The 24,807-nt window shown below is 48.2% G+C and overlaps 1 long non-coding RNA gene across 1 annotated transcript; it reads left to right on the top strand.

Annotated features, from left to right (window-relative positions):
- The first annotated feature begins 1,862 nt into the window (after nucleotides 1-1,862).
- Nucleotides 1,863-24,108, top strand: LOC117095902. The gene is made up of 3 exons (XR_004442234.1): nucleotides 1,863-2,493; nucleotides 11,994-11,999; nucleotides 24,073-24,108. It is a non-coding gene; the product is annotated as an uncharacterized LOC117095902 (long non-coding RNA).
- The last annotated feature ends 699 nt before the right edge of the window (nucleotides 24,109-24,807 follow it).

Raw genomic sequence — 24,807 nt, forward strand, 5'->3', positions numbered from 1 at the left:
TTTGTGCAGTGGTCCATGGCCTGTGAGTTTATTCCCGGGGTCTGTGTGGGCGAGGTTAACCAGTTCACAGCTGGGCAATTACCCCTTACACAGATGACACTAGTTAAAGTGGAATCTGTATTAGCTCTCATGGGAGTGCGTGAGGAGCTGGGAGGTTGGGGAGGCTTGGCCGTAGCACTAGAGCCCGGGTTCCTGACGTTCTGTGTCTGTTGTGCCATCAGGGCTGCTATGGGTTCTGAAGACTAGTGGGTGCCGTATGGACCAGCGGATGCGGAAGCCTCTAGAGGCTTCGGGAGGGAAGGAGATGGTTGCCTCCCCAGAGCCAGCCCTGACGACACTTCCATGTTAGCTGGTGGGACCTGTTTTGGACTCCAGCTTCCAGAAATGTGAGAAAATAAGTCAGTGTTTAGGGCGCTAAATTTGGGGTGATTTAGTAGAGAAATAGAAAACTAGCCCATGAAGGTGCACGCATTGAAATGTGCTCTGTCCAGGTGTTCACAGTGGCGTGAGGGGGATGGCATTAGGGTTCTGGGAACCGTGCAGTTTTACTGAAGGAAGGGGGCTCACCACACCTTTCCTTATGTAACTGAAGGTATGTATGCCTGCCACACCACCCAGGAGACAGGGACTTAGAATTCTGACTTTATTTCTTTTTTTTGTTTTTTGTTTTTTTCTGAGACGGAGTCTTGCTCTGTCGCCCAGGCTGGAGTGCAGTGGCCGGATCTCAGCTCACTGCAAGCTCCGCCTCCCAGGTTTTACGCCATTCTCCTGCCTCAGCCTCCCGAGTAGGTGGGACTACAGGCGCCCGCCTCGACGCCCGGCTGGTTTTTTGTATTTTTTAGTAGAGACGGGGTTTCACCGTATTAGCCAGGATGGTCTCGATCTCTTGACCTTGTGATCCGCCCGTCTCGGCCTCCCAAAGTGCTGGGGTTACAGGCTTGAGCCACCGCGCCCGGCCCTGACTTTATTTCTTATGGGAACCAAGCCACAGTCAGAACACGGTGAGGGCTGAAAGGAGCTTCCTACAGCCTGAACTGGGAAGAGGAATCGCAAGTAGTTTGTGTTTTTCTACACAGACCTGTCCTTTCAGCTTTTGTTAAGTTCTGGAAAAAGGGAGAAGCCAGGCACACCTCGGTGAGGGACAGTGTTTCTGGAGGTGGTGCGGCTTCAGCCTGAACATGGCTGTGTGGCCGGGAGGCTCAGAAACTGCCCTCCAAGGGCACTCATCTGTTCCTTATTGCACTAATACCTCGTTTACAGAAATCCACAGAAATGACAGAGCAGTGCTGGAGGCCTCTGGTCTGGATGGGTTTGTGTGGGCCAAGGTCACGGGGTGTTGTCCCAAGTGCTTATCCTGATCTGGCAGAGGCTCTGTTCCCAAATAATTATTCCACAGTTTCAGAGCCTATATCTGAGGGATAATCTTTTAACTTTGTTACATAAAAGCAAACAAAGTATGTCTTGAGGGTCTAAAAATCCATTTAGTAGTCATGGCTGTAAACTCAAATATGGGGCTTTGGGATGGAGTAAAAACCACCATCACCTGGCGTGGACACTGCGTGGTATTTTTAGCATGGTGGCCTGCTCCTGCCTTGAGCTCCATCTGTAGTGTGAGCAACAGCTGTCCAGTTGAGATGTGGGCAGGTCAGCTTGCTCCTCCAGGGGCCTGTGGGCATCCAGGTGAGGGGCCTGGGATGAGGCCACGCCAGTGGGAAGGAGCTTGCTTGTGTCAGCCGGTGTCTGCATTTACAGGCCCACAAGCCAGCCAGAACCCAGTTTTCCTTTGGTCATCTAATGCCAGAGAAAAACCTGTTAGAGATTTTCATACTTGATATTAATGACTCATTTGACCATGCATAAAATGTTATAAATGCCCGAGGCTTTACAACTTGGCAGATGTGTAACTCACATGTTATGACTGAATCAAACTGTTGAAGATATTTGTTTCACTTGAAGGTGTTTAGCATTTTATGCACAAACCAAATGCCACTAGCATTTTGAAAGAGTATTTTGGAAATTTAAACAGTGGGATAGTGCTGGGTCTCTGGGATGCTGGTGAGGTGGACATGACCTCAAGCTCTTGGAACTTGCAAGCAAGCAGGATTCCTAAATTGTCACACCTGCAGTGCTGGAAGTCAAAAGTGGATTTCTGTAAACGAGGTATTAGTGCAATAAGGAACAGATGAGTGCCCTTGGAGGGCAGTTTCTGAGCCTCCCAAACACCCAGGAGGAAGCCGGGCAGGGTGGGGGGGGGAAGTTACCCACCAGAACCTGGATGGCGGAGCAGGGTTTGCTGGTGGCCCTGTGTGGCAGATCATTACATGCAATAAAGAACATGTGAACGCCCTTGAGGGCTTTTTCTCGGCCCCCCTTCAGAACCGCAAGTGGAAGACGCCCCAAGGTGGGGGTTCGGTTATCCACAGAAGCCTGGATGGTGGAGCCGGGTTTGCTGGTGGCCCTGTGTGGCAGTTCATTACGTGCAATAAGGAACAGGTGAGTGCCCTTGAGGGTGGTTTCTCGGCCCCCTTTGGAACCTCAAGTGGAAGATGTCCCAAGGTGAGGGTTCCGGTTATCCACAGGAGCCTGGATGGTGGGGCTGGGTTTGCTGGTGGCCGCTGCGTGGCAGGTCACTGCATGGAGATACGGGAGGTGAGTGGAGTGGGAATAGAGGATGCACCCTCCAGTTACTGCTAGGAGTTGGCTCTGGTAGCAGAGGGGGCATAGAGGGATTCCCATCAGGGGCAACACGGCTGGGGTTCCACGTGTGCTGGACGCCGAGGTGTGGCTATATGTGATCTCAGTCTCCACAGCCACCCTGGGAAGTGGGTTGAGTTACCTTCCCATCTCACATTTGAGAAATCTCGGGCTCACATCACAGCTGGGTAGGGTGGAACTAATGTCTCAGGCAGGACGTTGGCCCCAGAGTCCAGCTCTTACCCTTCCTACTATTTTCAGTCCACCAAGCTTGTAGAGAGGTGTGTGTGGTGGTGGTGGGCAGCTGAGAAACCAACACAGTAGAGGCGGCAGGAAATAAACCAGGCAGGAGACAGGCAGTGCTTGGGAGGTCTGGGTGTGGGGGGCACCTCTGGGCCTGTGAACCCTGTTCTGTGCTTCTGGCTTGCCCAACTTTGACCCTCAGCCACATGCTGCGCGCTTTAGGTGAAATCTCAGTCCCTCCCGTGGTGCGGGCATCTTTTCTCCCTGGCTTTGCCTCTCCTTAAATCACGGAGTCTCAGTGGAGATGGTGGGGTGGTTGGGGTGTCTATGGAATTTGCCCTCCACCTCCCCATCCTTGTCCTCTCCTGTCTGGCCTGTTACCTGAATGTCTCTTCAGAGCCTGCAAATCAGTGGAGGCCATGGCAGCCTCTCGCTGACCGACCTCTCAAACTCTTTTATTCATCGGAATCGTGTTAAATGCTGATTCCTAGGCACCCTCCATTAGACTCTGCACCTGCCTGGCATGGGTACTTTGAAGAAGGTACAGAGGGTTGCTGGGCTGTTCCAGGAGGGAATTTGCATTTGTAGAATGTCCACTGTGGTCCTTCCAGCACTCTACTTTCCACACGCACATGGCATTAAACCTGGAAGTCCTCTGGGTGCTGTGCTGGTGAGGAAGCCTCGGCTGGATGAGGGGCTGCTGGGGCTCGGACTTGATTCCTGGGCTGTGGGCTTGTTCTCTTCAGTGGGCCTGCTGATGGGATGCCCTGGGAAGTCCTGCTGTGCCCTCGGGGGAAGGTGCAGAGACAGGCTCAGGTAAGACAGACCATGGATTTAAAAATTCCTATTGGAAAATCTTTTATGAGCAAATTAATTTGCATCTGAAGACAATCATTGCTTGAATAATTGGTTTGTTTACAAAATTGTCATATGAACAAACAGATCAAAGTTTTCATTCATGCCTTGTCTATAACAAATAGGAGCTATTACCTCAACCTAAATTAGTTTTAAATTTTGTATCATTGCAGTCCAGATTACAAATGGCTGCTTGATAATCTAATTGATAAAACGGAGGAATTTAGTACTTGGATCCCAGAGTGAAGAGAACAGAATGGCTTTGGTTTCTCAAAAGCGTGTGACTGAGGGATGACTTGGGGAGAAGTGGCTGGAGTCAGTACACTCAATGAGGTGATCTGCCCCAGCCTTTCTCCGTTGTCTTCTGGATAAAACAAAAGGGCGATAAATGTGTAAAACTTCAGCACTGAGTTCGTCTCTGCCCTGAGCTTCTCTTATGGTCATTAATGTGACTGGGCTATATCTGTGAAGCCTCCATACAGGCACAAAGGAATTTGGCTAGAGTACGGTCGCCGGCGACCTCTGGCGTCTGGGCCGCGTGTCATTTCCTAAAGCCCTTTTGGGTGAAATGACAGTCGCAATGTCTGTTGTTCGGAGAAGTGTGATCTCACGCATGAGATGCAGGTTTTAAACACCAAAGCCAGGAAGACTGGTGGGAGTGGCTGTCTTCCAAGTGGTTTTCTGTGCTGCCATGGACGAGGTGTGGATGTGTCATCTGTTGGTGAGATCCACTGGTGGAGGGGCTAAGCAAACCCGGGTGTGTGTGTGAAGCTACATCTCTTCTGGCATCCCAAGTAAAGAGACATTTTGTAAAACTTGTGAATTTGACCCTAACTCTGAGTGGTGAAGTCTGCTGCAGTGTCTTGAGCTCTCTTCTGCATTGAGGGTGAGTGACTGCAGATGACCGATTCCTCAGTGGTGAAAGTTTAAATTTAGCTTCCCTGAGGAAACCAGACCTCAGCCACCCATGTCTCCATTGTAAACACTGCGGCCGCTACGCGGGTGGCTGCAAGTTTCCAGGCCCTCCTTGGAGAAGCAGCCGTGAGGTGCTTGCTGATTTGATCACATCAGCCACCTTCTGTCTAATCACGGTAGAAATGATTCTCCTACAAGGAAATGGATCTGGTTTCTTCCCTGATGGTTGGAAGCAGCAGCCCGCCTAGGGACTGCACCGTCCTCTGCACTTCCACAGGGAAGCCTGTGTCTGTCTCCGAGGCGTGTCGTGTGTGTCGTGGGAATCGCGGGAACTGCCTCCTTAATTCTGCCTGCTTTTGAGGGCTCGAGCAGCTCTGCCTGTTTCACCCGGACAAGCAGCGGGTGGTCTCTGGCTGCTGTGGGACCAGGGCTTGTGTTTCACCTGGGACGAGCAGCGGGTGGTCTCTGGCTGCTGTGGGACCAGGGCTTGGGGTGCGTCATCACATCCGGTGGCCTGTCCAGGTGGGCATCATTGTCTTTTGCCTGTTGGCTGAGGCAGCTGTGATGCCGGGGGGTCATGCTTGTGTCAGGGCCAACCCAGTTCTTCCCGTGCACACCTTTCCTGCTGGAGTGCCTTTCCTTAAGATGACATGTTGAACTAGCGTGGAGAATGCAGAGAGGCTCTGGGCCCCTCCTTCCCATTCTTACTCCATGGAGCTGTGATGCCCGACAAGGGAGCCCATAGCCAGAGGCTCTTCTAAATTCAATTAGAATAAAGATTTGATTACGTAGCTAAACATATTTGAAAAGAACTTCACAGATTAAATTCCAGATTCAGCCCTTCAGGCCTAGTGGCCACGTTTCAGGGCTCAGCAGCTGTAGGTGGCTGTTGTCTTTCTGTGTTGGCTGAGCAGGTTGGGACGTTTCCAGTTCAGCAGGCAGTTCTCTTGCATAGCTCCACCTGTGGTGAGGGCACCTAGGCTGGAGAGCCTCGTGGGGATCCCTTAGGCCCCTGGCTGCAGCCAGGCTGCATGGTTCTGCCCCGAGTCCTCTGCAGGTTCAGGTGGATCCCACCACTGAGCCAGCACTGCTAGACTTGTGGTACTGTATGCAGACAGCAGAGAGGATGTCCAGGCCTTGCAGGGGCTGGGGTGACGGGTCTCCTTGGCCAGGCTCCCGTCTCCGAGTCTTCAGGGGAAATGTATCCACCATCCACACTGTGCACCAGAGTAAAACTGCAGGCTTCTCGGTGGATGGTGAAGTGAGATCATGCAGAGTGACTAGGCTTGGGCTCCTGACCAGCGTGGAACCTGATGATACCTTTAGGTAGAACCTGACATGCCTCCGTGTGTACATAGCAAAGAGAATGCAGCGTTTTGAGGTGGAAGGTTCTGGGAGTGTTGGCCATTGGTGACTGTCTTGCTGTGGAGGACTTTGAATGCAGGCACTGGTTTAGGATAACCCTGGTTTCCTGGTCCTGGTTGTGGGCATCCCTGAATATCCCGGGCTGGAGGAAGGCAGGGCAGATGGGAGGGTGACAAGAGGTCAGGTGTTTCCAGCTGTGGAGAGATGCCATCAGATGGCCAAGATCAGGAGGGTGGTGGCCAGGGGACCAAAGCAGGGGTGCGTGGAAATGCCATGTTTCCCGGGGCGTGGGGAGGATCTGTTGAACTCTATTCCTGGGCAACAGTTCTTCCATTCTCAGGAATCTGTGCCATTGTAATTGACTAGCAAATTCTGTCATTGCTTTAATTACTGTTAAGTCCCCATCCCAATTACCATGAATTAGCAACAGTGATAACAGTGTCCCTGGTCAAGCCTTGCCAAGAAAAAACAGTGGAACTAGTTTTAGTTGCCTTGAGTTCCCTCCAAATCGGATTCCTTAGTGGATTGTGTCCCCACAGCTGCTGCAGTTCCTCCTGGGCCTGTCAGGCACATTCTAGACATTCACATCTCTGCTTAGATGCAGGCGTGCACATTATTTATAGAAAATCGCACTGCACTGTGGTTGGCTTGAGCTGACACTTTCTAGGTGGGAGGTGGAGGCCGAGGACCTGTGAGGGACTGTCCGAGCGTCCTCATTGACTCGGAGCAGGTGCACATCTGTTCTTCAAAAGTTCTAATGGGATGAAATTAGAAATATGAATTTTTAACATTCACGTGTTATGAACTCTGTTCAATGATTTCCTCTGAAATGAGACTATTTGCAGATGAGGCAGTCAGCCTGCAGCTCTCCTTAGAACTGTCCTAGACCTTGATGCCATCCTATGGCCTCTTCCTGGGTGTGGGGTGCTCTGCTTGAAGCCAAACCAAAGGAAAGAACGTGGTCAGTGTGCATCACTACTGCAGCCAGCTCAACGCACACACCCACTGGGAGGGGGGCTGGATCACTTAGCATTTTAAATGCATTTAACATTAAACCAGCAAGTCAGCCAATGCTTTCTGTAACCAAGCTGCCTGGCTCATGGAAGCCTGACACTTGAGTTTTCCAAAGAGAGTACTTCTGTGGAGTGTCAATATTTGTCTCATTTCTTGAGACTTTGTTCAAAGTGATGAACGTGTGTTCATTGGGCCACAGAGTTCTCTAGACACAGGGGAGTAAACAGCTTGAAAGATGCCGCCTGATGTGAGCCGTGGCCAGGCACTTTGGAACCTGGGATCCCATCTCCAGCCTTTCAAAGGATGTAGAGGAATACAAAATGCAGATGGGAAAGTTCACATTTTTGATATCTCTGTTCTTTTGAAATCAAAGTGCAAAGAAAAAGTTTTGCCTTGAGGTCTTACCCCATACTTGTTTTTCTCCTGAGGTTTTAGAATTTTCTTTTTTTTTTTTTTTTGAGACGGAGTCTCGCTCTGTCGCCCAGGCTGGAGTGCAGTGGCCGGGTCTCAGCTCACTGCAAGCTCCGCCTCCTGGGTTTACGCCATTCTCCTGCCTCAGCCTCCCAAGCAGCTGGGACTACAGGCGCCCGCCATGTCGCCCGGCTAGTTTTTTTTGTATTTTTTAGTAGAGACGGGGTTTCACCATGTTAGCCAGGATGGTCTCGATCTCCTGACCTCGTGATCCGCCCGTCTCGGCCTCCCAAAGTGCTGGGATTACAGGCTTGAGCCACCGCGCCCGGCCGTAGAATTTTCTTAACTGCTTTTTTCTCCCCCGATCCTTGGGGAATTTCTATCTCCATATCTTAAAACATATGGTTAAATTCAACACTGAAATTTAAAAACATGCTTTGTATTATTTTTCTTGTAACTGATATATCTGACATTGGTGAAGAACTAAGTGGGTGTATTGGTTTATTTTTATTTTTTTGAGGCAGTCTTACTCTGTTGTCCAGGCTGAAATGCAGTAGCATGATCTTGGCTCACTGCAGCCTCACCTCCTGGTTCACGCCATTCTCCTGCCTCAGCCTCCTGAGTAGCTGGGATTATAAGTGCCTGCCACCATGGATGGTTCATTTTTGTATTAGTAGAGATGGGGTTTCAACATGTTGTCCAGGCTGGACTTGAACTCCTGACCTCAGGTGATTCACTCACCTTGGCCTCCCAAAGTGCTGGGATTACAGGCCTGAGCCACCACACTCAGCCTGGGATATTCTTGATTGTAACTGTAATAGATGCCTTTAAGAAAAACAAAACAGAACAACCAAAGAAAAAGCTGTCTGAAAAGTCCTGAAATTAAAGAGCTCACTTGGACAGGGATTTGGACACCAGTTGAATGGCGCTGCACAAACCATAGTTACATGGGCCACTAAGCCTGTTAGATCCTTAGGGTATTTGAAGTCGTGGGGATATTTGCATTTCTGTCTCTGGATATCGTGTTAGTACGAATTCAGCTAGTGTTTGAGGGCCAGGCTCAGATCTGGGAAAACAAGAGCCCCTGCCCTCACGGCACTTCTCGTGTGTGTGGTGTGTGTGTGTGTGTGTGTGTGTTAGGAAAATAGCATAAGATTTTTTTTTCAATGAGCTGGGAAGATGGAAAAACAAGCTTAAGATGTTTACTTCAGAAGAAGGGAGGTGCAAGGAATACTCAGCTTTGCTGCTGCTGAAGGAGGCCCCGGCAGAGGCCGTTTCAGAGGTGGGGTCTCTCTGAGAAAGGTGGTAAGAGGCAAATAGGATGCCCCATCTGGTGTGCCAGAGATGGGGAAAGTTAGTATCTCCAAAACAGCCTCAGCATTCTGGCAGAGGCTTCAGAAAACCAGCTAGGGTGTGGGACCTTGTTGGCCGCTGGGTAGAAAGAAAACATTGCTGGTCCTGAGGACTGTACTGTTCTTCCACTGCTATAAAGAACTACCTGAGGCTGGGTCATAAGGGAAAAAAAGGTTTAGTCGGCGTACAGTTCTGTGGGCTGTACAGGCTTCTACATCTGGAGAAACTTATGATCAGGGTGGAAGGTGAAGGGGAGGCAGGCATGCCTTCACATGGCTGGAAGGGGAAGGTGCCAAGCACCTCCAAACAACCAGATCTCAGGAGAACTGTCATGAGGACAGCACTTGGGATTGTGCTAAACCATTAGAACCCACCGCCATGAGTCAATCGCCTCCCACCAGGGCCCACCTCCAACACGGGGTTACAGTTCAGCATGAGATTTGGTTGGGGACACAGTCACACCATGTCAGGCTTCCCATTCGTCTCCTGCACGTGCTTCGCAAATGGTTCTGTCATTAGTTTTTGTTTTTGTTGATACATAATATATGTATATATTTTCAGAGTACATGTGATATCTTGATTCATACCTATATTGATGAAATCTGGGTACTTGGGATGTCTTTCACTTGAAACATTTTCTTTTCCTTGTGCTCGTTATGTTCAAATTACTCTCTCCTAGCTGTTTTGAAATACACAGTAGATGACCCACTGCCATCCCCCTGCTGATTTGTCAATAGTAGGTCTTGTGCTCCCATGAGGCTGTGTGTTTGTGCCCATTACCAGCCTCTGCCCATCCTGCTTATGAGTGGGCTCTGCTGCGCCCTGTTGACCACCTACTCTTGGCCTCCATGAGATCTGCTCTAAGCTCCTGCTTATGAGTGAGAACATGCGCTGTTTCTTTGCTTGGCTCGTTTGCTTCACGTAATGTCCTCCAGCTCCATCCATGCTGCCGCGGATGACAGGGCTCTCCGCCGTGTGGTGGAGTATTGCTCCTGTGTATGTTCGGGCCACGTTCCCTTCATCCCCTGTTGACAGGCACTCAGGTGATTCCAGACCTTGGCTGCTATGGATGGTGCTGCATTGAAGCTGGGAGCAGTCACTGGCTTTATACTCGGGGGACGTGAGCCATTTCGTTGTTCTCAAGCAGCCTATCCCCAAAGCCCTCCGTGGAATGCCGCATTCATTTGTGCCCATGGCTTCCACTAGGATGAACCACTGGGAAGGGGCTTTGAGTGAACGCTTGGGTTTCTGTCTTTAATTGGCAGCCGGCTGCACTGACCAAGCGGGGGTCCCAGTGACCCTGGACACTGCCTCACATAAGGTCTAAAGATGCAGTTAGGTCCTTTTTTTAACTTAAAAAAAAAATGCTATAGCTTAACCAGGTCAAAAGCGTTATCAGTTAGTGTTTTTCATATTGGAAAGGTGTATATTTTATTTTCTAAGAAAGAAAAAAATCCTGTTAAATACTCTAACCACAGATGAAATCATGTCAAGGAAAGAGGTACTATTTTGGGGGAAAATTACCCCTTCATGTCAGATCAAGGAGATGACTTACATTGTTTAATTGAGTTAATTATGAAATCTTAAGTGGTTTTGAGAAGACGAACTGTGGATGCTGCAAGACGTGAGACTGATGCTCATTTAACGTTAGTCAGCCCTGACAGAATGTGGCTATTTAAAGCTTCCTCCAGTATTGCTTGATAGATTGTAAGTTAATGTAAAGATCTGTTTGATGCTTTTATTTTACAAAATATTATTGAGAAAAAGTTTGACAGCCAAGGAACAGCCTTCAACCAATTTCTTCCTGATTTCTATCACCAGAAAAATTTGTCCTGTTATTTCCAGAATTTACTTTTGGAAAATTCCTATAAGGAGAGCAGAGGTATTGGTGGTTGAATGGTGACTTGAATTTAGGTGAAGATCGTTAAATATTTCATAGTCATGTTTGTCTTGGTGGTTTTAGCAATTTTATATTAAATTTAGAACTGCGAGTCAAACTAAATGTTCTTTTGCTTTCATGATACTCCTTTGTATGACTATACTGGTAAAGAATGATAAAATGTGTATAGGGTATTTTTTCTCTGTAGATATTAGGATTTTTAGGGGAACAAATTAATCATCTAATAGACACTGTGCTGTGTGTTGGGTCCTTTGTATATTGAATCACTATAATGAGGACCACTTGAAAGTCTGTTTCTATACAAGCTCTTTTATATGCTGACTTGCGTTATGTAAAATCCTTCATCCTTTAAGAAGACTAAGCAATGGGTTGGAGAGGTTTAATCCCCCATTAGGTCTATTTCAAATGCCCAGAATTGAATGCAAGTGTGAATTATGTTTTTGAAGTGGGGTGTGTGTGTGTGTGGTGGACTCCTTTTTAGGTCATGGGAGGGAGGTAAAGCAAAGATCAGATTTGCTGATGAACATTTGTGCATATTTTAGTGGAGAAGTCATATGACTTGACTGCACCTGCGTACTCTGATTTTGGTTTCATTAGTGTCCATAGCCACAAGCCTCAGCCGCCTCTGGGACCCACCCTGAGGGGCTGTGGTGAGGGTTATTAGAGTCGTGTCTTAGTGAAGGGCACAAACGGCCTTGTGGGCCTACTTTGGCTTTGTTTGAACCTGTAGATTGTTAAACTAATTTTAGTTTAACATTTTGAGGATTATAAATTGTGATTCTTGTCTAAGAAGAGGTTTCTGTTGTCTCTGAAGACAGGAGCCCCAATACAGATGGTCCCTGGCTCACAATGGTTACATTTGTGATTGTTTTTCAACCTTGTGATGGTGTGAACTAGTCACACTCAGTGCATTGTTCAGCCCGAGATGGGCTGCCTCTGGATGAACCCGTTGTAAGTTGAAACTATTGTGTCAAATGCACTTTCTATTTAGGATATTTTCAGCTTATGCTGGGTTTATTGGAACAGTTTCATCCCATGGTGTAACTCAGGGAGCATAAGTGCTCATAAAAGTAGAGATGATCTCATAGATACCACGAGATATAATGTCTCTGATGTTACAGAGATACAGTGAATACAATCAAGTGGGACTTGGAAGCCTTGGAGGGACTCACATGGGCGGCTCCTGGAATGCAAACGTGAGCGCCACTGGTTTCTGGATGTGACATCTGTGCCTTCTGCTTAGCCCAGTGTGTTATCGGCTGCTCTCGAGGGCAGAGAGGTCCAGCGTTCCTGTGTGTAGGTGTTTGAGCTGCCTTAAGAGGCTAGGTCAATTCTCACTGGTGTCTTCAGGGCTTTAGGCCTTCTGAACAAGCTGGAGGAAGGACGACTTTGTACAGCTTTGGAAATCTCAATGGACTTCAGGGCCATCCCCCTTGGCAGGAGAGAGCCCCACTGGAGGCGAGTAGGGTGCCGTGCAGGCCTGTGTGGGGCCCAGGCGTGTACGGAACTTGTGAGGGCCACAGGACACAGATCGGTCTTTGTTCACAACTGGTGTCGATGGCCACGCAGCATTTCTGCCAGGTACATGAGTGGGGGGACTTGGGTTTTGGGGTGTGCGTCCTGGTTGCCTAGTTGCTTGGAAGACCCCTATTCAGACCCCAGCCTGAGTCACCGTGACAGGCCTCCGGCTTCACACGCCACGTGGAAGCCGTGGCGTTGGTCACTGACGTCCACCAGGTGTCAGATGTGCGTGTGTATCTTCCCTGGTCTCGGGATGGGTCTTGTTTTGAGGTTATAGTAAACATTCTTTAAGAGGGGTTTTGGATTTTTTATGTTGTTTGCAAGGAGGCAGCAGGGAGTGCTTGAGCAGTGAGATCCCCTTTACAACCAATGCAATTTCAGATCCCAGCAGGTCATGAAGGCAGCGGAGCTGTGGGATCACCTTTCCAACCAATGAGAATTCAGATCACAGCAGGTAATTACAGTAGCGGGGCGGGTGGCAGAACCCTGAACTGTGGCTGTTTCTGGTGTCTTGCCCCGCAGACAGAGCTTGCTGAGGCCTCCGTGGTCCTCTCTGGGGTGGGTGGAGCGCAAGAGCTGGGTGCTGCTGGGCCCTGGCTGGCTCCCCAGCCTGAGGTTTATGCAGGACTCGTTATTAAGACAACTTGGAACCCAGAAAGCAGCACGAGGAGAACGGGATTGTGCCTTTCTGCATCGTTGGTGCTTCTCAGTCTCAGACACTGAGCAGGCTCTGAGGGGTCACTCCAGGAAGACTTGCACAGTCGGCCCCCTGGGTGGAGTGCGGCTGCAGCGGGTCTTGCAGGAGCTGGAAGTGGGGGTGAGTTTCTCGCCAGCGGGACCTTTCAAATGGGCCCAGCAGGATGCATCCGTGGAAATGGTGCCACCTAACGCAGGGCTGCGGCCAGCAGGACCTGAAAGGCTACAGCGGGCTCTGTTTTTGCTCTCTAAGAGTCTCTGCACGATTTTCCTTGGTTTTTGTCTGTTTGGAGGACGCTTCCCCCTTTCTTGGGCTTACCTAGCCTTCTGAGCTTCCTTGTTGAGTATGACAAAGCCCTGAGAAGGCATTTTTATCGCATAATTGTGTTATCCTGGTGGCTGGATAAATGACCTGCAAATGTGGGTGACTCAGTAGCTCTGAGGGTGTTCAATATCCAAGACAGAGGTGGGAAGGAAATGTTCAGGCAGCCGTCAGAGGATCTGTTCTCTGCTTTACACTGGGGCCCTGGTTTGCTGACACTCCTCACACTCGATCCAAAATGGGGATAATGAAGTCCCACGGATTCGGCTTCAGCTGAGAGCTGCCTCCAGCACAGTCTTGTGTGAGTAACAGTTTCTATGTTTGGTGCGAAGGGTGAGCGTCCGTTGATCTTATTTGTGGTGGTGCTTATGGTGGCTTTTCCGTAAGGAATGTAGACTTGATTAGCTTTGGCAAGGGAATCCTGAGTGATAAATTGGAAGAATGTTTCAGGAAATTCTGGAACCTGCAGTGAATCTGGAATCTGTACGAAATTGAGATTTGGATTCTCACGATTTCCTAATGCTACCCCGAAACCCAGTAGTTGAGACAGTCGTGGAGCTTCAGTTGTGCTGCCCCGGTTCCCCATTTTATAAAGGAACCCGTTGCTTTCATCTAGAATGTTCTGAGCTCTGAGTGCTGCCGGCAGAGTGACCAGCCCTCTGCATCAGAGGGGAAGCCAGGGCAGTGCTCACGGCGTTGCTGCAGCTGGGAGCTGACCCTGGACCTCAGGCACGTGTGATGCTGACCATTTTCTGTAAACTGCAAGGGTGTAGTGGTCTCCTTGGCCCTTTACAGTCTTCTGAAGCTTTTGATGTGTCTGCACTTTATAGATTTTTCAGAAGTAGACGGCCTTTTCCCACACCCTTGGGCTGAGTTTTGTCAGAGGCTGGTGTGTGGGAAGCACCACACCCACATTCTGACAGGGAAGACTCTGGTGCCCAACTGAGGTCAGAGTGGAAATTTGTTCTTCCTTCCCTCCAGTCTGGTCCAGCTGCTCCCTGGTTGGCCAGAAGGAAATCATGCTTATCCCAGTCGTAGGCAAACCCCCCGAAGTCAAACATTTATCTTTTTTCTTTAATATGCCCATTCCCAGGAGGAACTTAAGGGCTTTGAGAACTGACACCTTAGGACTGTAGTTTTCTTCAGACTGTAAGAACCTTGGTGTGTGACAATACTGAACATTGCCTGATCCCTGTGATCCTGTAAAACAGTGATGGTTAAGACATTCCCCCTCCCCACAACTGCGCCCCCACTTTTACTGCAAGAAGCCCCTTCCCATGTGGCTTAGGCTGACTAGGCCTGTGTAGGTGGGTTGGACAGCACTGGGCCTAGCCAGGGAGCCAGGGACTGGTGTGGCCAAAGTGGGTAGCAATATGTTGCCAGAACAAAACTACAGTGCAACCAGCCCAGCTGGTAGGGAGAAGGAGGCCTGCCTAGCAGGACCATCCACCGCTGTCCTGGCCCCAAGCCCAGACTGCCTGCCTGTACTGGACATTGCCTGGTCCAGGAGGCCTGGGCATGTGGGTCAGGTGGTGTGTCCCTGGGTTCCAGACTTTGGTGGTCCCTTGGGAACTGAGCATCCTGTGGGCAGGAGGAGGGCCCGCGGTCCACTGTTTGCATGTGCCCCTGGGGGTGTGCCCCACCCCAGCTTCTCAGCCTGCACGGGGACGGGGCCAGGGCTCCTCACCTGCTCTGTGGCTCCAGCTCTGAACAGCTCACTGGTGACTCTGACAGCTTCCTCCCCAAAACATGGGTCCTTGTCTGTGGGAATGGGGTGTCCCAGGCCCCCTGCAGGCAGGAACCCAGCCCCAGCTCCTCTGGTGGGCTCTCCTGGGCTATCTTACCTACTGGCTTGTGAGAGCCGGTTGGCCAAACTTGGTGTCCTGTTTTTATCTTGGGCTCTTTCTTAGTGTGTGGTTTCTGTAACTACTGCCGTGTAGATCTTCTATATGAGTTTTAGGTAGAGAATCTTGCCCAGCCAGAGGTCCCCCATCCCAGAGAGCCTCCACTGTGGTGCCCCCGGGCTGGTCCTGCCTGTGCTCCGCTTGGTGTGAGTGTTGAGTGTGATGGATCCACGTGGCTACTTGACCCTGCATCTCCTTCCTCCTTGTTGCTGAGGCCAGTTCTGTTCTCTCTTTCTCCACCTGAACTGCATCTGAAGCCAAGATGAAGGATGAGAAGTGGCTGCTAAGAAGGACCCTCCTGCAGCGAATCTGCTGTGAGGAGGCTGCGCTGGCCTAGCCTGTCATTTCGTTCTCTAAGCTCATTCCAGAGGTTGGCCAGGGGCAGCCTGTCCCTGCCTGCTCTTGTGGCCCGTGAATCAAGAATGGATTTTATATTTCCAAATGGTTGAACAAATAAAAAACTAACACTTCATGACACTGAGAAGTTTCCACGTCCATAAGTAAAGTTTGATGGGGCTGCAGTCGTGCCCATCTCTTCACAGGCCACCTGCAGAAGGCTGCTGTGGTGCAGCCATGGCAGAGTTGCATCCTTGAGGCAAAGATAGTTGGCAAAGCTGAAAATACTGACTCCTGGCTCTTTAGGGAAACAGTTTCCAGTCCCTGGTTTAAAGGTTGTGTGGCAGGACCCCAGGATCTTGGTCAGCTTGTTCTTCACTCAGGGCCTGTTGTGGCCTTCGCTAGTATGTCTGCAAAGTCTGCGTGCTATGGTGCCTCTCATGGGGGCATTGAGCTCTGTCGTGCTAGATTTCAGGGTGTCTGCCTCATGGTCACCTGTCTCACCAACAGACCCCGTGGCCAGATTCAAACTAGCAGGAACAGTTGGTCTTTGGCAGCAGGGATAACTTCGAGCTGAGCTGCCACCCACCCTGAGGTGGTCCCATGACACCCACTGTCTGGGTCAAGGTTGGGGCAGGGCTGGTGTCCTGAATGGCCCTGCGATGTGGATCGTAATAGCCTGGGGGGAGAGGGGGTTGCTATTACTCCCCATATCGTGGGGAGTGCCTCACCCCCTGCGATGTGGATCGTAATAGCCAATTACTGCCCCCTGCAATGTGTGTCCATTATTAGCAGTCTCTTTTGTTCAGGATATTAGGAACAATTTTACAGGTTGCGTGTACACAGCCTGCGACAGGAGAACGAATACCAATCTCTGCACCTCCGCATATTAGGAACCATATCACACAATGGGTGTACACTTTTTGGGAGATTTGGGGTAACGTCGTCCTGTGTTTCCCTGAATATTCGGAGAAATATCACAGGGCGGCTGTGCACCCACTACTCTCTCGGCAGGAACATACTTTACCTACTGGAAATGAGGAGCAATATCACAGACTGGGTGTCAAGCCACTGTCATATTGGAAGTAATATCACGCTCTCCCCCACAAGTTATGAAGAACAATATCACAGGGGTGTGTACCTTCTCCGGTAGTGGGAGTAGTATCATCATCTCTTCCTTTAGATGACAGGAACAGTATCACAGGGTGGGTGTACACCACGTGTGTTTTTGGAAGCAATGTCATTTTCTCTTCTAGGTTTTAAGATTCGTATCACAGGCGGGGTGTACACCCCTTGTTATATTGGATGGAATCTCATCCTCTTTCAACTTGTATCTTTAGAACAGTATCCCATGGGGGCTGTCCATCCCTTCAATATTGGTACTAAGACCATCTTCTCCTTTCCTGGATATAAGAAACAATATCACAGGAGGGTGTACACCCCTTGCAGTGTTGGTAGTAATATCATCTCTCCCCTGTGGTTATTAAGGACAAAATCCCAGGGTGGCTGTATGGTTCCTACTTTATCGGGAGTAATATCATCCATTCACCCACTGGATATCAGAAACCATATCACAGAAGAAGTGTCCACCCCCTTCGATATTGTCAGCCATGTGATCTTCTTCCCGCCTGGATATTAGGAACGATACCCCAGGGTTGGGGGCGGTGTACACCCACTGCGATCTCGAAAGTAAAATCAGCCTCTTTCCCGCTGGATATTAGGAACTATATCACAGGTGTGTGTGCACCTTCTGGGATAGTGGGAGTACTATCAGCCTCCACCCTGCTGCATATTAGGAACAATATACAGGGGGCAGGGTAGTTACACTCCTGCGATATTGAGAGCAATATTCTTCTCTTTCCCCTATACAGTAGGCACTACATCACAGAGGTCTGTACACCTGCGATATTGGGATTAATGTTGTCTTCTCCCCCACAGAATGTCAAAACCAATATCACAGAAGGGTGTACACCCCCTGCGATATGGCCAGTAATATCATCGTCTCTACCTTTGGATACGAGGAACAACATCACAGAGGGTATGTACACTCCCCTGCAATATTTGGCATAGTGTTATCCTCTCTTCCCCTGGATATTAGAAACGATATCCCTGGTGGAGGGAGGTGGAGTACATTAAGAACAACATGACTGGGTGGGTGTACTCTGCCTCCGATATTGGGAATAGTATCCTCTCTTCCCTAGCATATTAAGAACAATATCAGCCGGGCGCGGTGGCTCAAGCCTGTAATCCCAGCACTTTGGGAGGCCGAGACGGGCGGATCACCAGGTCAGGAGATCGAGACCATCCTGGCTAACACGGTGAAACCCCGTCTCTACTAAAAATACAAAAACTAGCCGGGCGAGGTGGCGGGTGCCTGTAGTCCCAGCTACTCGGGAGGCTGAGGCAGGAGAATGGCGTAAACCCGGGAGGTGGAGCTTGCAGTGAGCTGAGATCTGACCACTGTACTCCAGTCCGGGTGACAGAGCGAGACTCCGCCTCAAAAAAAAAAAAAAAAAAAAAAAAAAAAGAACAATATCACAGAGGGATGTACAGCCACAGTCCCTGCGTTATTGGGAGTAATAGCGTCTTCTCCCACTCTCGATATAGGGAACAATATCCCAGGGTTTGTGTACATCCCTTGCGATATTGGGCATATAGTCATCGTCTCCCAATGTGGATATTGGGCGTAGTGTCCCAGGGGGTGTACACTTTCTTTGATATTGGGAGTAATACCATCCTTTCCCCTCAGGATTGCAGGCAAAATATTGAAGGGGTTTTACAACTGGTGCGATATGGGCAGTAATATCATCCTCTCCCCACCTGGATGTTAGGAACTACATCACGGGCGGCTGTACACTTCTTGCCATATTGGGAGTCTTATCATCCTCTCCCATCGTGGATATTAAGAACAATATTACAGGCCGGGCGCGGTGGCTCAAGCCTGTAATCCCAGCACTTTGGGAGGCCGAGACGGGCGGATCACGAGGTCAGGAGATCGAAACCATCCTGGCTAACACGGTGAAACCCCGTCTCTACTAAAAAAATACAAAAAACTAGCCGGGCGAGGTGGCGGGCGCCTGTAGTCCCAGCTACTCCGGAGGCTGAGGCAAGAGAATGGCGGGAACCCAGGAGGCAGAGCTTACAGTGAGCTGAGATCCGGCCACTGCACTCCAGCCCGGGTAACAGAGCCAGACTCCGTCTCAAAAAAAAAAAAAAAAAAAAAAGAACAATATTACAAAGGAAGTGTACAGCGGCTGAGATACTGAGAGAAATATTATCCTCTCCCTTTCGAGACATTAGGAACAATATCGCAGGAGGTGTGTACAACCCCTGCAATATTGGGAGTCATATCATCCTCTCCCCCTGAATATAAGAAACATCACATGGAGGATGTGCGCCCCCCCCCGTGATATTGGGAGTCATATCATGTTATTCGGAACAATAGCACAGTGGGCGTATAAAACCCCTGCCATATTGCCACTAGTATCATCGTCTCCCTCCCAGGATATAAGGAACAATATCACAAGGGGGTGTACACCCCTGCGATATTGGGGGTAACATCTTCCTCTCCCCGGCTGGCTATTAGTAATATCTTCCTCTCCCTGGCTGGATGTTAGGGAAAATATCACAGTGGAGGTCCACGCCCCTTGCGATACTGAGAGTAATATCCTCTCGCACCCTGGATAGAAGGAACAAGATGATCGAAGGGATGTACACACACTGCGGTAGTTTCAATAATGTCATCCTCTAACCCTGGCTATTAGGAATAACATCACAGAGGAGTGTACACTTTCTGAGACATTGGGAGTAATATCTTCTCCCCGCCGGATATCAGGAACAAGTATATTAATTAATATTAATATAAAAATTAATAGTAATCACCGATATTAATGACAATCAAGATACTAAATATACACACTGGTTAAAAATGATAATGATTAGTAAATAATAATATACTATTAATGATATCAACAATTAATGTTACTTAAATCAATACTGAGTGATGCTGGCAATAAAATAATAAGAATTAATATTGATAAATGACATTAATATTAAATTAATTTTTGGCATCCATCTATATAAAATAGTCATAATTAATGGTAAAATAATTGATAGTATTGATAATTATTAAATCAATTCTTCATGTTTAATAATTAATTATATCATCGTTCCCTGAGCAATACACTGAAGGTGTACACCCCTCTGTGAAAGAGGTCATTATTTCCAGAGGGTGAGATGATAATACCCACAATATCCTAAACAGGCTGTCAGTCCACCATGACTCCCAATAGCCAAGGGGGGGAGAGGGGGTGGCTATTGGTCCCCACCTCGCGGGGGGTGCCTCACCCTCCTGACAATATCACTGATGGGTGTACTCCACGTGCAGTACAATGAATAATATTATCTTCTCTGCCTTTAGGTCTTGACAACAATATCACATGGCGGAGGACACCCCAGCACTGTTAGAAGTATGATCATTCTCTCTTCTTCTGAATAATAGGAAAAACATCTCAGGCGATTTGGACAACCCCTTTAATATTGAAAGTAGTATCGTCCTCTCCCAACGTGAATATTAGTAACCATATCAGAGGGGGCGTGCTGACTTCCTCGATATTGGTTGCGAATCATCCTCTCCTCCCTGGGTATAAGAAACAATGTGACCATCGGGATAGACACCCTCTGCGACTTTAGGAGTAATATCTCTGCCTGGGTATTAGGACCACGATGGACACACAGCGTGTTTACGATTTTGTGAGTAATATCATCTCCCCCTGTAGACATTACGAACAGTATCAAAGACGAGTGTACGCCCTCTGCAATATAGGGCTGAATATCATCCTCTCCCCGCCTGGATATTAGGAAGAATATCAAAGGAGTATTTATAACCCCTTCGATATTCTGAGTAATATCATCCTCTTCCAGGTGGAAATTAGGAACAGCGTGTACACCCCCTGCGATATTGAAAGGAATATCATCCTCTTCCCTCCTGGATCATGGGAACAACATCACTGAGGGTTGTACACTTTCTGCGATATTGGGAGTAACATCATCTTCTGTGCCTTGGAATATTAAGGACAATATCATGGGGGAACATGTACATCTTCTGCAATATTGGGAAAAATATTATCCTCTTTTCCCCTGCACATTAGGAAAGATATCAGAGTGATTGCTCACCTCCTGCGATATGGGGATTAATACCATCTTCTCCCCTTCCGGATATCAGGAAGAGTATCACACGGGGTTGTACAGTGTCTGTGATACTGGGAGTAATATCAACCTCTCGGCCTTGAGATATTAAGAAGAATATCACAGGGTAGATGTTCACCCCCTGCCCTATTGGGAGTAATATCAGCCTCTCCCCTCCATGGATATTAGGAACAATATCCCAGACTGGGTGTATGCCTCCTGCTCTATGGGGGAGTCATATCATCCTCTCCCTTCCAGGATATTAATAACACTATCACAGGGTGGGTGAACACAGCCTGCTATACTGGAATTATCATCCTCTCCCCCCCGGATACTAAGAACAATATCACAGAAGATCTGTACCCTCCCTGCGATATTGGGAGTAATATCATACGCTTCTTCCGTGAATATTAGGATCAATATCACCAGGTGGCTGACCATTCGTTGCTATGTTGGGAGTCACGTCGTACTCCATCCGACTAGATATTGGGATCATTGTCACAGCCTGATTGTACACTTACGATATTAAAACTAATAACATGCTCTCCCTCCGTGGATATTAGGAACGACATCACAGGTAGGTGTACACCCTCTGCGGTATTAGGAGTAATAATATGATTATTAAACATCAATGATCGATTTTAATAATTATAAATGACACAATAGGATACCATTATTATGGATAACTATTTTACATATATGATTATGCATGCTTAAAATTAATATTAATGTCATTTAACAATATTATCAGTTCTTAATATTAATCATTATTTTATTATCAACATCTCTTAGTTTTGATTTAAGCAACATTAATTGCTCATATTATTAATAGTGATATTACTGTTATTAATACTATTCGGTAACATTTTTAACCAGTATTTTTATCTTTATTGTGATTATTAATATCGATTATTTTTATTATATTTATTAATATTAATAGATTTGTTCCTGATATCCGGCGGGGAGAGGATATTACTCCCAACATCGAAGAAAGTGTACACCCCTCCATGATGTTATTCCTAATAGCCAGGGGGTAGAGGATAACATTATTGAACCTGTCGCAGTGAGTGTACATCCCCTCGGTCGTCTTGTTTCTTATATCCCGGGTGGGAGAGGATGATATGACTCCCAATGTCGCAGGGAGTGTAGACCTCCCCCGTGATACTGTCCCTAACATCCAAAGGTGGAGTGGATGATATTTCTTCCGATTTCGCAGTGGGTGTACATCCCCTCTGTGATATGATTGCTACTATCCAGGGGGCGAGAGGATGATATCAGTCTCAATATTGCAGGAGGTGTACACTCCCTAGTGATAGTGTTCCTAATATCCAGGAATGGAGAGGATATCGCCCCCAATAGAGCAGGGGGTGTACACCCCTTCTGTGACATTGTTCCTAATAGGCAGAGGGGGAGAGGAAGATATTACTCCCAATATTGCAGGGGGTGTATACCTCCTTGTGATATTGTTCCCTATGTCCTGGGAGGGAGGCGATGATACCAGTGGGAATATCGCAGGGGGTGTACACACCCACTGTGATATTGTTTTGAATATCCAGAGGGAGAGAAAATGATATGACTCCCAATATCACAGGGGGTGTACATCCTCCTGTGATATTGTTTCTTATATTCAGGGGGAGAGGATGATATGACTCCCAATATCACAGGGGTTGTACACACCTCCTGCGATATTGTTCCTACGATCCCGAAGGAGAGAGTATAATATTTCTCTCAATATCGTAGGGGGTGTACCCCTACTTTGTAATATTGTTCTTAATATCCACGATGGGAGATGATATGACTCCCAGTATCGCAAGAAGCCATCTGTGATATAGTTCCTAACATCTAGGTGGGGAGAGGATGATATTACTGCCCATATCGCACGAGTTGTAAAACCCCTTCAATATTTTGCCTACAATCCTGATTGGAGAGGATGATATTGCTTCCAATATTGAAGAAGGCATACACCCCCCCTGTGACTCTGCCCAATATCCACGTTGAGAGACGATGATATTACGCCCAATATCGTGGGCGATGTACAGACACACTGGGATATTGTTCCTTATATCGAGAGGGGGAGAAGATGCTATTGCTCCCAATAACGCAGGGACTGTGGCTGTACACCCCTCCTGTGATACTGTTCTTAATATCCTAGAAAAGCAGAGGATACTACACCCAATATCGCAGGGGGTGTACACCCACCCAGTGATGTTGTTCTTAATGTACTCCACTTCCCACCACCAGGGATATCGCTCCTAATATCCAGGGGAAGAAAGGATAACATTATGCCCAATATTGTAGGACAGTGTTCACACCCTCTGTGATGTTGTTCCTAATATCCAAAGGTAGAGACAATGATATTACTGGCCATATCGCAGGGGGTGTACACCCTTCTGTGATACTGTTTTTGACATTCAGTGGGGGAGAGAATAACATGAATCCCAATATCGCTGAAGGTGTACAGCCTCCTGTGTTATAGTTCCTAATGTACAGGGGAAAGAGAAGAATATTGCTTTCAATATCGCAGGAGTTGTAACCACCCTGCCCCCTGTATATTGTTCCTAATATGCAGCAGGGTGGAGGCTGATAGTACTCCCAATATCCCAGAAGGTGCACACACACCTTGGTAGTGATATTACTACCAACATTGCAAGGGGTGTACAGCCCTCCTGTGATAGTTTCTTATATCCAGGAAAGGAGAAGATGGTATTACTACCAATATTGAAGAGATATACAACCCCCATGGGATATTGTTCTAAAGATACAGGTTGAAAAGGATGAGATTCCATCCAATATAACAAGGGCTGTACACCCCGCCTGTGATATGAATCGTAAAACCTAGAAGAGAATGACATTGCTTCCAAAAACACACGGGGTGTACACCCAACCTGTGATATTGTTCCTGTCATCTAAAGGAAGGGATACTACTCCCAGTACCAGAGAAGGTACACACACCCCTGTGATATTGTTCCTCATAACTTGTGGGGGAGAGCATGATGTTACTTCCAACATGACAGTGGCTTGACACCCAGTATGTGATATTGGTTCTGCACACCAACTCTGTGCCCCTCGTTTCCCATGCGTTCTCGCCACAGTTGTGGAACTTCGGGGGAGGCTTTGTCTTTGGTTACAGATGAAGAGAGGAAGGGTCTTAGAGGTTAAGCAAGTTTGTTACTGGAAAGGGGTTCTGATCCAGACCCTAAGAGAGGTTTCTTGGATCTCACAGAAGAAAGAATTCGGGGCGAGTCCATAAAGTGAAAGCAAGTTTATTAGGAAAGAAAAGGAATAAAGGAATGGCTACTCTGGCCGGGTGCAGTGGCTCACTCCTGTAATCCTATAACTTTGGGATGCCAAGGCAGGTGGATCACCTGAGGTGAGAAGTTCGAGACCAGCCTGGTCCAACATGGCAAAACCCTGTCCCCACTAAAATACAAAAAATTAACTGGGAGTGGTGGCAGGTGCCTGTAATCCCGGCTACTAGGAAGGCTGAGGCAGGAGAATCGCTTGAACCCAGGAGATGGAGGTTGTAGTGAGCCAAGATCAAGCCACTGCATTCCAGTTCGGCCAACAGAGCGAGACTCCATCTCAAAAAAAAAAAAAAAAAAAAACAGAATGGCTGCTCCATAGGCAGAGTGGCCCCAAAGGCTGCTGGTTGCCCATTTTCATGGTTATTTCTTGATCATACGCTAAACAAGGGTTGGACTATTCATGAGTGTTCCAGGAAAGGGATGGGCAATTCCCAGAACTGAGAGTTTCTGCCTTCCCTTCTGAGACCATGTAGGGAACCTCCAGATGTTGCCATGGCATCTGTAAACTGGCTTGGCCCTGGTGGGAGTATCTTGTAGCAGCTAATGCATTATAATTAGCACATAATGAGCCGTGAGGACAATCACAGGTCACTCTCGTGGGCCATCTTGGGTTTGGTGGGCTTTGACCAGCTTCTTTACTGCAACCTGCTTTATCAGCAAGGTCTTTATGAGCTGTATCTTGTGCCGACCTCCTATCTCATCCTGTGACTAAGAATGCCTAGCCTCCTGGGAATGCGGCCCAGCAGGTCTCAGCCTCCCTTTACCCAGGCCCCATTCAAGATGGAG

The sequence above is a fragment of the Trachypithecus francoisi genome, unplaced genomic scaffold (genome assembly GCF_009764315.1).
Source record: "Trachypithecus francoisi isolate TF-2019V2 unplaced genomic scaffold, Tfra_2.0 Lachesis_group14, whole genome shotgun sequence".
In the NCBI taxonomy this organism is placed as follows: Eukaryota; Metazoa; Chordata; class Mammalia; order Primates; family Cercopithecidae; genus Trachypithecus; species Trachypithecus francoisi.